This window comes from Ranitomeya variabilis, chromosome 7, assembly GCF_051348905.1.
Source record: "Ranitomeya variabilis isolate aRanVar5 chromosome 7, aRanVar5.hap1, whole genome shotgun sequence".
In the NCBI taxonomy this organism is placed as follows: Eukaryota; Metazoa; Chordata; class Amphibia; order Anura; family Dendrobatidae; genus Ranitomeya; species Ranitomeya variabilis.
Genome location: NC_135238.1, coordinates 241,253,299 through 241,265,450, shown reverse-complemented (window position 1 = coordinate 241,265,450; position 12,152 = coordinate 241,253,299). Strand labels below are relative to the sequence as shown.

General features: G+C 57.9%; 1 protein-coding gene across 4 annotated transcripts in view; it reads left to right on the top strand.

Moving 5' to 3' along the window:
- The window catches only part of MYLK (myosin light chain kinase), a 349,601-nt gene that overhangs the window by 54,935 nt on the left and 282,514 nt on the right, over window positions 1-12,152 (top strand). For all 4 annotated transcript variants that reach the window (XM_077273316.1, XM_077273314.1, XM_077273317.1 and 1 more), the window contains exon 2: window positions 9,189-9,276. The gene's annotated coding sequence lies outside the window, so the exon portion shown is untranslated. The remainder of the gene's footprint in view (window positions 1-9,188; window positions 9,277-12,152) is intronic.

Below are 12,152 nucleotides of genomic sequence, written 5' to 3'. Positions count from 1 at the left end.
TCCAGCAAGAACTGGATTCTAAGTCTCTAGAACCATACGGTCCTTTGTTCCATTTTTGTAAGATATTAGGCAAACGATTTAAAATACGAACACAAAAATATATCGTCATAATCACACTCGGAGGATCTACCCATCACTCTAAGCATCAGCGTCTAACTCCATCGGGTGAAGAAGTAGGGATTGCTCTGTAAATAATAGGACATATTTGATCTCCTTAGAAAGCCCACGGTAATCTGAGATGAATGCTGGGTCTGTCAGGACTATGATATGTTCAGCAGCGGAATTACAAGTCTTAGAAAGATTTAGCTTATACTTAGTCAGAATGCAGAGAGAGGAGGGACTGGGATAGCCAGCCCTTTTGGTGATGTCACCAGGCTAAGCTATAACTGTTTTGGCCGGACTCCAGCAGTGAGTCTGTTGCTGGAAGAACATGTGGGTCTGACCTGAAGAGCTGTACCTCATGCATTGGGATTTTTGGGAGCCCCTCCCACTAGCATGGTGTTTGCCTGAACTGATATGAACTAAGAACATGTGAGTTATCTTTTCTTCCTTTAATCCTTTTATTTTCATAATTACCTTGTACATATTTGCAATTGTCTCATTTGTAACATCTTTGTATAATTTTGATAAAGCACTGCCTAACCTTTCTGGAGTATAATATTTAATGCTAGTTCTTCCTCCCTGCTCTAAAAACGTACCCTGTCTCTTGAAGGGAAATTACGCTACTGTTTTGGGTTAGCTCCGGACCCGTTTGATCGGAGCTGGTGGCAGCTTACCGTGTGCAGACTTTTGGGGTGTTGTTTCAGCGACTGCAGCTTGATAATTATTGTTCCTGCCTGCGTGGGAGTAGTTATCGCGTCGCTGCAGTGCACCCAATAGCCAGTACATAGCAGGCAGCCTTTCTGGCGACTACCCTAGGTGCAGTACCTAATCTGACCTGAGAGTAAGGGGGGCGCCAGAGAGCTGCAAGTGTTATGTGGAACTGTAAGCGGGATACACAAATCCCTGCAGTTCATGGTATATTGAAGAGCAGTGGGATACCTAAAATAAGCCCCTGCTGTAAACTAAGAGGTCAATAGCATTGTGTGTGTTTTTTTATCACATTGTGGCAGTAGAGGGATAACGAGGATAAGCCCCCTGCACATGTGATAGCCGTCTGCTGGTCTAAAGTCACCCCAATCCGTGACCTAATGGCAGTGGTCAGGAATCCCTGTGGATTTTCGTGACAAACTGCGGGCCACGGCTAAGGGATCGTGACAATTGGTGACAGTCACGGTGTGAATCGTGACACCCGGTATCTGCTTTGTGCTCCAGTACATAGGGTTCTGCAGGTGCCCCGGTATCTGCTGTGCGCTCCAGTACACAGGGTTCTGCAGGCGCCCCGGTATCTGCTGTGCGCTCCAGTACACAGGGTTCTGCAGGCGCCCCGGTATCTGCTGTGTGCTCCAGTACATAGGGTCCTGCAGGCGCCCCGGTATCTGCTGTGCGCTCCAGTACACAGGGTCCTGCAGGCGCCCCGGTATCTGCTGTGTGCTCCAGTACACAGGGTTCTGCAGGCACCCCGGTATCTGCTGTGTGCTCCAGTACAGAGGGTTCTGCAGGCGCCCCGGTATCTGCTGTGTGCTCCAGTACAGAGGGTTCTGCAGGCGCCCCGGTATCTGCTGTGCGCTCCAGTACACAGGGTCCTGCAGGCGCCCCGGTATCTGCTGTGTGCTCCAGTACAGAGGATTCTGCAGGCGCCCCGGTATTTGCTGTGCGCTCCAGTACAGAGGGTCCTGCAGGCACCCCGGTATCTGCTGTGCGCTCCAGTACAGAGGGTTCTGCAGGCGCCCCGGTATCTGCTGTGCGCTCCAGTACAGAGGGTCCTGCAGGCGCCCCGGTATCTGCTGTGCGCTCCAGTACACAGGGTCCTGCAGGCGCCCCGGTATCTGCTGTGTGCTCCAGTACACAGGGTTCTGCAGGTGCCCCGGTATCTGCTGTGCGCTCCCGTACACAGGGTTCTGCAGGCGCCCCGGTATCTGCTGTGCGCTCCAGTACACAGGGTTCTGCAGGCGCCCCGGTATCTGCTGTGTGCTCCAGTACACAGGGTTCTGCAGGCGCCCTGGTATCTGCTGTGTGCTCCAGTACAGAGGGTTCTGCAGGCGCCCCGGTATCTGCTGTGCGCTCCAGTACAGAGGGTCCTGCAGGCGCCCGGTATCTGCTGTGCACTCCAGTACAGAGGGTCCTGCAGGCGTCCCGGTATCTGCTGTGCGCTCCAGTACACAGGGTTCTGCAGGCGCACCGGTATCTGCTGTGCGCTCCAGTACACAGGGTTCTGCAGGTGCCCCGGTATCTGCTGTGCGCTCCAGTACAGAGGGTCCTGCAGGCGCCCCGGTATCTGCTGTGCGCTCCAATACAGAGGGTTCTGCAGGTGCCCCGGTATCTGCTGTGCGCTCCAGTACAGAGGGTCCTGCAGGCGCCCCGGTATCTGCTGTGCGCTCCAGTACACAGGGTCCTGCAGGTGCCCCGGTATCTGCTGTGCGCTCCAGTACAGAGGGTTCTGCAGGCGCCCCGGTATCTGCTGTGCGCTCCAGTACAGAGGGTCCTGCAGGCGCCCCGGTATCTGCTGTGCGCTCCAGTACACAGGGTTCTGCAGGCGCCCCGGTATCTGCTGTGCGCTCCAGTACACAGGGTCCTGCAGGTGCCCCGGTATCTGCTGTGCGCTCCAGTACAGAGGGTCCTGCAGGCGCCCCGGTATCTGCTGTGCGCTCCAGTACACAGGGTCCTGCAGGTGCCCTGGTATCTGCTGTGCGCTCCAGTACAGAGGGTTCTGCAGGCGCCCCGGTATCTGCTGTGCGCTCCAGTACAGAGGGTTCTGCAGGCGCCCCGGTATCTGCTGTGCGCTCCAGTACACAGGGTCCTGCAGGCGCCCCGGTATCTGCTGTGTGCTCCAGTACAGAGGGTCCTGCAGGCGCCCCGGTATCTGCTGTGCGCTCCAGTACAGAGGGTCCTGCAGGCGCCCCGGTATCTGCTGTGCGCTCCAGTACAGAGGGTCCTGCAGGCACCCGGTATCTGCTGTGCGCTCCAGTACAGAGGGTCCTGCAGGCGTCCCGGTATCTGCTGTGCGCTCCAGTACACAGGGTTCTGCAGGCGCCCCGGTATTTGCTGTGCGCTCCACTACACAGGGTTCTGCAGGCGCCCCGGTATCTGCTGTGCGCTCCAGTACAGAGGGTCCTGCAGGCGCCCGGTATCTGCTGTGCGCTCCAGTACAGAGGGTCCTGCAGGCGTCCCGGTATCTGCTGTGCGCTCCAGTACACAGGGTTCTGCAGGCGCACCGGTATCTGCTGTGCGCTCCAGTACAGAGGGTCCTGCAGGCGCCCCGGTATCTGCTGTGTGCTCCAGTACACAGGGTTCTGCAGGCACCCCGGTATCTGCTGTGTGCTCCAGTACAGAGGGTTCTGCAGGCGCCCCGGTATCTGCTGTGCGCTCCAGTACAGAGGGTCCTGCAGGCGCCCGGTATCTGCTGTGCGCTCCAGTACAGAGGGTCCTGCAGGCGTCCCGGTATCTGCTGTGCGCTCCAGTACACAGGGTTCTGCAGGCGCACCGGTATCTGCTGTGTGCTCCAGTACAGAGGGTCCTGCAGGCGCCCCGGTATCTGCTGTGTGCTCCAGTACACAGGGTTCTGCAGGCGCCCCGGTATCTGCTGTATGCTATAGTACAGAGGGTCCTGCAGGCGCCCGGTATCTGCTGTGCGCTCCAGTACACAGGGTTCTGCAGGCGCCCCGGTATCTGCTGTATGTTATAGTACAGAGGGTCCTGCAGGCGCCCGGTATCTGCTGTGCACTCCAGTACACAGGGTTCTGCAGGCGCCCCGGTATCTGCTGTGCGCTCCAGTACACAGGGTTCTGCAGGCGCCCCGGTATCTGCTGTGCGCTCCAGTACACAGGGTTCTGCAGGCGCCCCGATATCTGCTGTGCGCTCCAGTACACAGGGTTCTGCAGGCGCCCCGGTATCTGCTGTGTGCTCCAGTACACAGGGTCCTGCAGGCGCCCCGGTATCTGCTGTGTGCTCCAGTACACAGGGTTCTGCAGGCGCCCCGGTATCTGCTGTGCTCTCCAGTACACAGGGTCCTGCAGGCGCCCCGGTATCTGCTGTGTGCTCCAGTACACAGGGTTCTGCAGGCGCCCTGGTATCTGCTGCGTGCTCCAGTACACAGGGTCCTGCAGGCGCCCCGGTATCTGCTGTGTGCTCCAGTACACAGGGTTCTGCAGGTGCCCCGGTATCTGCTGTGTGCTCCAGTACACAGGGTTCTGCAGGCGCCCCGGTATCTGCTGCGTGCTCCAGTACACAAAGTTCTGCAGGCGCCCTGGTATCTGCTGTGCGCTCCAGTACAGAGGGTTCTGCAGGCGCCCCGGTATCTGCTGTGCGCTCCAGTACAGAGGGTCCTGCAGGCGCCCGGTATCTGCTGTGCGCTCCAGTACATAGGGTCCTGCAGGCGTCCCGGTATCTGCTGTGCGCTCCAGTACACAGGGTTCTGCAGGCGCCCCGGTATCTGCTGTGCGCTCCAGTACACAGGGTTCTGCAGGCGCCCCGGTATCTGCTGTGTGCTCCAGTACAGAGGGTCCTGCAGGCGCCCCGGTATCTGCTGTGTGCTCCAGTACACAGGGTTCTGCAGGTGCCCCGGTATCTGCTGTGCGCTCCAGTACACAGGGTTCTGCAGGCGCCCCGGTATCTGCTGTGTGCTCCAGTACACAGGGTTCTGCAGGCGCCCCGGTATCTGCTGTGCGCTCCAGTACACAGGGTTCTGCAGGCGCCCCGGTATCTGCTGTGTGCTCCAGTACAGAGGGTCCTGCAGGCGCCCCGGTATCTGCTGTGTGCTCCAGTACACAGGGTTCTGCAGGTGCCCCGGTATCTGCTGTGCGCTCCAGTACACAGGGTCCTGCAGGCGCCCCGGTATCTGCTGTATGCTATAGTACAGAGGGTCCTGCAGGCGCCCGGTATCTGCTGTGCGCTCCAGTACACAGGGTTCTGCAGGCGCCCCGGTATCTGCTGTGCGCTCCAGTACACAGGGTCCTGCAGGCGCCCCGGTATCTGCTGTGCGCTCCAGTACACAGGGTTCTGCAGGCGCCCTGGTATCTGCTGTGCGCTCCAGTACAGAGGGTTCTGCAGGCGCCCCGGTATCTGCTGTGCGCTCCAGTACACAGGGTCCTGCAGGCGCCCCGGTATCTGCTGTGCGCTCCAGTACACAGGGTTCTGCAGGCGCCCCGGTATCTGCTGTGCGCTCCAGTACACAGGGTCCTGCAGGCGCCCCGGTATCTGCTGTGCGCTCCAGTACACAGGGTTCTGCAGGCGCTCCGGTATCTGCTGTGCGCTCCAGTACACAGGGTTCTGCAGGCGCCCCGGTATCTGCTGTGTGCTTCAGTACAGAGGGTCCTGCAGGCGCCCCGGTATCTGCTGTGCGCTCCAGTACACAGGGTTCTGCAGGCGCCCCGGTATCTGCTGTGCGCTCCAGTACACAGGGTTCTGCAGGCGCCCCGGTATCTGCTGTGCGCTCCAGTACAGAGGGTCCTGCAGGCGCCCCGGTATCTGCTGTGCGCTCCAGTACACAGGGTTCTGCAGGCGCCCCGGTATCTGCTGTGCGCTCCAGTACAGAGGGTCCTGCAGGTGCCCCGGTATCTGCTGTGCGCTCCAGTACACAGGGTTCTGCAGGCGCCCCGGTATCTGCTGTATGCTATAGTACAGAGGGTCCTGCAGGCTCCCCGGTATCTGCTGTGTGCTCCAGTACAGAGGGTCCTGCAGGCGCCCCGGTATCTGCTGTGTGCTCCAGTACAGAGGGTTCTGCAGGCGCCCCGGTATCTGCTGTGCGCTCCAGTACACAGGGTTCTGCAGGCGCCCTGGTATCTGCTGTGTGCTCCAGTACACAGGGTCCTGCAGGCGCCCCGGTATCTGCTGTGCGCTCCAGTACACAGGGTTCTGCAGGCGCCCCGGTATCTGCTGTGCGCTCCAGTACACAGGGTTCTGCAGGCGCCCTGGTATCTGCTGTGCGCTCCAGTACAGAGGGTTCTGCAGGTGCCCCGGTATCTGCTGTGTGCTCCAGTACAGAGGGTTCTGCAGGCGCCCCGGTATCTGCTGTGCGCTCCAGTACACAGGGTTCTGCAGGTGCCCTGGTATCTGCTGTGCGCTCCAGTACACAGGGTTCTGCAGGCGCCCCGGTATCTGCTGTATGCTATAGTACAGAGGGTTCTGCAGGAGCCCCGGTATCTGCTGTGCGCTCCAGTACACAGGGTTCTGCAGGCGCCCTGGTATCTGCTGTGCGCTCCAGTACACAGGGTTCTGCAGGCGCCCCGGTATCTGCTGTGCGCTCCAGTACAGAGGGTCCTGCAGGCGCCCGGTATCTGCTGTGCGCTCCAGTACACAGGGTTCTGCAGGCGCCCTGGTATCTGCTGTGCGCTCCAGTACACAGGGTTCTGCAGGCGCCCCGGTATCTGCTGTATGCTATAGTACAGAGGGTTCTGCAGGAGCCCCGGTATCTGCTGTGCGCTCCAGTACACAGGGTTCTGCAGGCGCCCGGGCCGCGTGTTCTGTGCTGAGTGTATTTGTTTGGTGTCAGGAGAACAATGATTGACTCGAAGTGACAAACGTGTTCGGTGAGATCCAGCACCAGTGTGGTCTCCGGTAATGACGGCTTGGCCCAGGGTCACCTGGTGCAATAGTCTGCGGGCGATCTCCCTGCAGATTGCACTGGTGAAGCCTCCAATGTGCTGGTCTGGAGGCCGCAGAGACGATCCCGCTCGAGATTCAGCACAAGTTTTATCATACAGACATTGTAGCTATCGGCGCTGAGGGTTTGTTACAGTGTGTCAGTCTACAGGCACAGAGGATTGCTCAGGCTGCAGTTTCCATTAACCCCTGATGTGTGGGCTGCAGTTGCGACCATCTTAGTCCTTAAGGTTCAGGTAATAATGATAATTTTTATTTTTCTAGCGCCATTATATTTGGCAGAACTTTACGTCTTAGAGGGGATGTGTGCGGACAATAACGACATTACAGCATAGCACAGATATAGGGGGCGAGGGTCCGGCGGCTCCAATCTATGAGAAAATAGGGGGACATGAAAGGTGAATGGTAAAAAGTGCCTGTACCGTGTGTATGATCGGCCCAGCCCTGCGCTCGCTCACCTCTGCTACATCTGTGGACCTTGTTCGTGCAGGATTCTGACTGTTGCACAAATTGTTGTGTAATGTTGGACAGATCTGAACAAAAGGCGCTATTAACGGCGCAGTGATGGATGGCTGGGCGCCGGGCCCGCTCCCCTCTGCCCCGCGGTCTCTAATTGCAGGTTTCTACTTTAATCCAAAATAGGAGAAATGAAGGACCTCGAATACACAGCGGTGGCTCTATCAGGGCTCCTGATACTGATGGCTGGCAGGCCTGGGGCCCCGCTCAGCTCCGGTAATCAGGGGACCCAAGACAGGATTATATGAGAGACTATCAGGGTGGTGGACTCGCTGCATCTGGACCCCGGGCACAAAGATGGTGGGCCACCCAGTCACGAGGAGGGTATAATCTCTGATGTCAGTGCACTCAGCCTCTATTCACAGTGCAGCCTTCTACTCTGAAAAATGAAAGTTGCAATGCAACCGTCTCTAACCTGCTCCCTGTGCCCCCTGACCCGGGGTGCGCCTGTGCGCTGTGCACTCTGACCCGGGACATGACTGCTCCCTGTGACCTGGGATGCACCTGCACTCCCTGACCCGGGACACACCTGCTCTCTGTGCCCCCTGACCTGTGATGCACCTGCTCTCTGTGCCCCCTAACCTGTGATGCACCTGCTCTCTGTGCCCTCTGACCCGGGACGCTCCTGATCTCTGTGCCCCCTGACCTGGGATGCACCTGCTCTCTGTGCCCCCTGACCTGGGATGCACCTGCTCTGTGCCCCCTGACCTGTGATGCACCTGCTCTCTGTGCCCCCTGACCTGTGATGCACCTGCTCTCTGTGTCCCCTGACCAGGGATGCACCTGCTGTCTGTGCCCCCTGACCAGTGATGCACCTGCTCTCTGTGCCCCCTGACCAGGGATGCACCTGCTCTCTGTGCCCCCTCACCAGTGATGCACCTGCTGTCTGTGCCCCCTGACCAGTGATGCACCTGCTCTCTGTGCCCCCTGACCTGTGATGCTCCTGATCTCTGTGCCCTCTGACCCGAGATGCTCCTGATCTCTGTGCCCCCTGACCTGTGATGCACCTGCTCTCTGTGCCCCCTGACCTGGGATGCACCTGCTCTCTGTGCCCCCTGACCTGGGAAGCACCTGCTCTCTGTGCCCCCTGACCTGTGATGCACCTGCTCTCTGTGCCCCCTGACCTGGGATGCAGCTGCTCTCTGTGCCCCCTGACCTGGGATGCACCTGCTGTCTGCCCCCTGACCCGGGGCACACCTCTCTCTCTGCCCCCTGGCCTGGAGTGCTCTTGATCTCTGCCCCCTGGCCTGGAGTGCTCCTGATCTCTGTGCCCTCTGACCCGGGATGCTCCTGATCTCTGTGCCCTCTGACCCGGGATGCTCCTGATCTCTGTGCCCTCTGACCCTGGATGCTCCTAATCTCTGTGCCCTCTGACCCTGGACGCTCCTGATCTCTGTGCCCTCTGACCCGGGATGCTCCTGATCTCTGTGCCCTTTGACCCGGGACGCTCCTGATCTCTGTGCCCTCTGACCCGGGACGCTCCTGATCTCTGTGCCCTCTGACCTGGGACGCTCCTGATCTCTGTGCCCTCTGACCCGGGACGCTCCTGATCTCTGTGCCCTCTGACCCCCGACGCTCCTGATCTCTGTGCCCTCTGACCCGAGACGCTCCTGATCTCTGTGCCCTCTGACCTGGGACGCTCCTGATTTCTGTGCCCTCTGACCCGGGACGCTCCTGATCCCTGTGCCCTCTGACCCGGGACGCTCCTGATCTCTGTGCCCTCTGACCTGGGACGCTCCTGATCTCTGTGCCCTCTGACCCGGGACGCTCCTGATCTGTGTGCCCTCTGACCCCCGACGCTCCTGATCTCTGTGCCCTCTGACCCGAGACGCTCCTGATCTCTGTGCCCTCTGACCTGGGACGCTCCTGATTTCTGTGCCCTCTGACCCGGGACGCTCCTGATCCCTGTGCCCTCTGACCCGGGACGCTCCTGTGTACCCTGTACGTTTTGTCACGTTTCTCTGTTCTTTCAGGTGACGGATTTCTGAGCTTTGTGTCCGGCTGGTGCTTCCTGTAGACGACTGATCTCTACGTAACAATCGTTTCCACAGCAGATCGAAGGTGCGCAGCTTGTGGTTTGGCAGAATGTCAGATTGTTGTTTGTTGTATAATGTTGTGGTCACTCCTGATATTTGGGGCGTTCTCTGATGCACATAGTGAACACCATTAGACCTGGGGCATGTGTCGGACTGTTAGGTCCCTGAGCCCCATGGATATTGAAAGAATAGAGCAGAGCTGCAGTATAAAGCATGAGGTGGGACAGAGCTTTCAGTGTGTATAGGAATAATGTAAAGTATCTGGAGATAGCACATGGAGAACTTGTACAGTGCGGGGCAGCCAGACATTTTCTAAGACTTTCTGTTTCTCTATGAGGAGTTATTACAGTTCAGTTATTGATCCTTTATAAGAAGTCGCTCTATTCCCCCCGCACTCCGTCCCTCCCATTTCTCTTTTCGTTTCCCCACACTTCTTCCACCCCTCCATCCCCCCATGCTCTGTACCCGTGCCCCTCCGCCCCCCCGTGCTCTGTCCCTCCGCTGTGCTCCATCCAGCTGCGCTCCGCCCCCCCGTGCTGTGTCCCTCTGCTGTGCTCTGTCCCCCCGTGCTCTGTCCACCACTGTTCTCCATCCCTCGCTCTCCGTTCCCCCCAGCTCTGTCCCTCCGCTGTCCTCCGTCCAACTGCACTCCGTCCCTCCGCTGTGCTCCATCCCCCCGTGCTCTATCTTTCTGCTGCGCTGTCTCCCCCCTGCTCCGTCCCCCCGCGTTGCATTCCCCCCGCGCTCCGTCCCCCCACGCTCCGTCCCCCCGCACTCTGTCCTCCCATGCTCCGCCTCCCCGCTGTGCTCCGTCCCCTCGTGCTCCGCCTCCCCGCACTCCGCCTCCCCGCTGTGCTCCGCCTCCCCGCTGTGCTCCGCCTCCCCGTTGTGCTCCACCTCCCCGCTGTGCTCCGTCCCCCCGCGCTCCATCCCCCCAAGCTCAGTCCTCCCACGCTCCACCTCCCCGCTGTGTTCCGTCCCCCCGCACTACGCCTCCCCGCTGTGCTCCGCCTCCCCGCTGTGCTCCGCCTCCCCGCTGTGCTCCGCCTTCCCGCTGTTCTCCGTCTCCCCGCTGTTCTCCGTCTCCCCGCTGTTCTCCGTCTCCCCGCTGTTCTCCGTCTCCCCGCTGTTCTCCGTCTCCCCGCTGTTCTCCGTCTCCCCGCGGTGCTCCGTCCCTCCGCGCTCCGTCCCCCTGAGATCCGTCCCCCCCGCGCTCCGTCCCCCCCGCGCTCTGTCCCCCCCGCTCTCCGCCTCTCCTCCACATTCTCCGTATTTTCAGCTCAGCTGTTAATACTCGCTCCTGCCGAGGGTCTCTTTTCCAGATGTCCATCCAGGGCCCTCCATGAGCCGTGTCTGAGCTTTGGCACTTGCTGAGCCGCTCATCTTTGGAATGAGAGCAGCGTGCAGATGACGCATCACGAGGCCTCGCTGTCAGCCGGACATTCCTGTGTCCCACCTGCTCTCACTTACCAGCAAATTTCACAGGAGAAAAACATTATTTTTGTCAATAATGATCAGAAATTCTGCAGCTGATCAGACCGACGAGACGTTAACCCTGACAGGGCGTGAGAAGTGTCCAGACTGATACATTGTAAGAAACTATCAGGAGAGGGATTCCTGCTGCTGTTGGGTTTAGGTACCCAAGGGTTACCTGAACTGTTACATTGTAGCAAATTCTCAGCTGTGCTAGTAGGACATGGTTGAAAGACTTTTCAGTTTACTGATGGCGATCAGATATATTGGAAGTTATAATATAATCTATTAGAAGCATCAAGGGATGTCCAAAAAATCATATCCTTCTAATACCGTGGCAAATTTTTGTTTTTTCTCTTTTGTTTCTTCCTTCTCTTTTTCCAGGAACCATATATTTTTTTTCTTCCAACCTTGTGGTATTGCCACTGTATGTTTTGTGGGACACGTTGAAGGTTGAATATCATTCACTTCACCATTAAATGTAGTGAGAACGTCCCTCCCGCACCTCACACTCACTTTACACCTTTGAACCTGTCAAAGAAGAGGAGGTTGCCCAGCTCCTCGCTTCTTCTCGCCATGCAACCTGCACCAGTGACCCTATTTCCTCACATCTCCTCCAGTCCCTTTCCCCTGCTTTTGATGCCCACCTAACTACAATATATAACCTCTCTCTTTCTTCCTTTATTTTTCCCTCTTCATACATATACGCTGTCATTTCCCCTTTACTAATAAACCCAACCCTGGACCAGAATTGCATTGCCATCTACAGACCGGTCTCTAATCTTCTCCTCATCTCTGAACTCCTGGAACGCTCAGTCCACTCCAGTCTAATCCGCCATCTCTCAGATCACTCTCTTCTCAACCCTTTTTAATCCGGTTTCCGCTCTTTACACTCTACGGAAATTGCCCTCAGTAAAGGCTCTGATGATTTATGAACAGTTACATCCATTGGTCCCTGCTGATCTCCTGGATCTCTCTGCAGCATCAGACACTATGGATTACCAGCTCCTCCTCCCTATGCTCCGCACTATCAGCCTCAAGGACACTGTCCACTAGTGGTTCTCCTCTCTCTGTCCACTTCTTCAGTGTATCTGCCGGCTCTTCTTCCTCTCCTCTTTCCCTTACTATTGTTGTTACCCAGGACTAAGTCCTAGGCCTTCTATTCTTACTGTCGGAGTTCTTCAGGGTTCAGTCCTAGGTCCACCCTCTTATTGTTGGGGTTCCTCAGGGTTCAATACTAGATCCTCTTCTCTTACTGTCATGGTTCAGTCCTAGGTCCCTCTTCTTACTGTCGGGGTTCCTTAGGGTTCAGTCCTAAGTCCTCTACTCTTATTGTTGGAGTTCCTCAGGGCTCAGTCCTAGGCCTTCTACTACGGATACTGGGGATTGTCTGTCCGCTGTCTGTAACATCATGTCCTTCCTCTATCT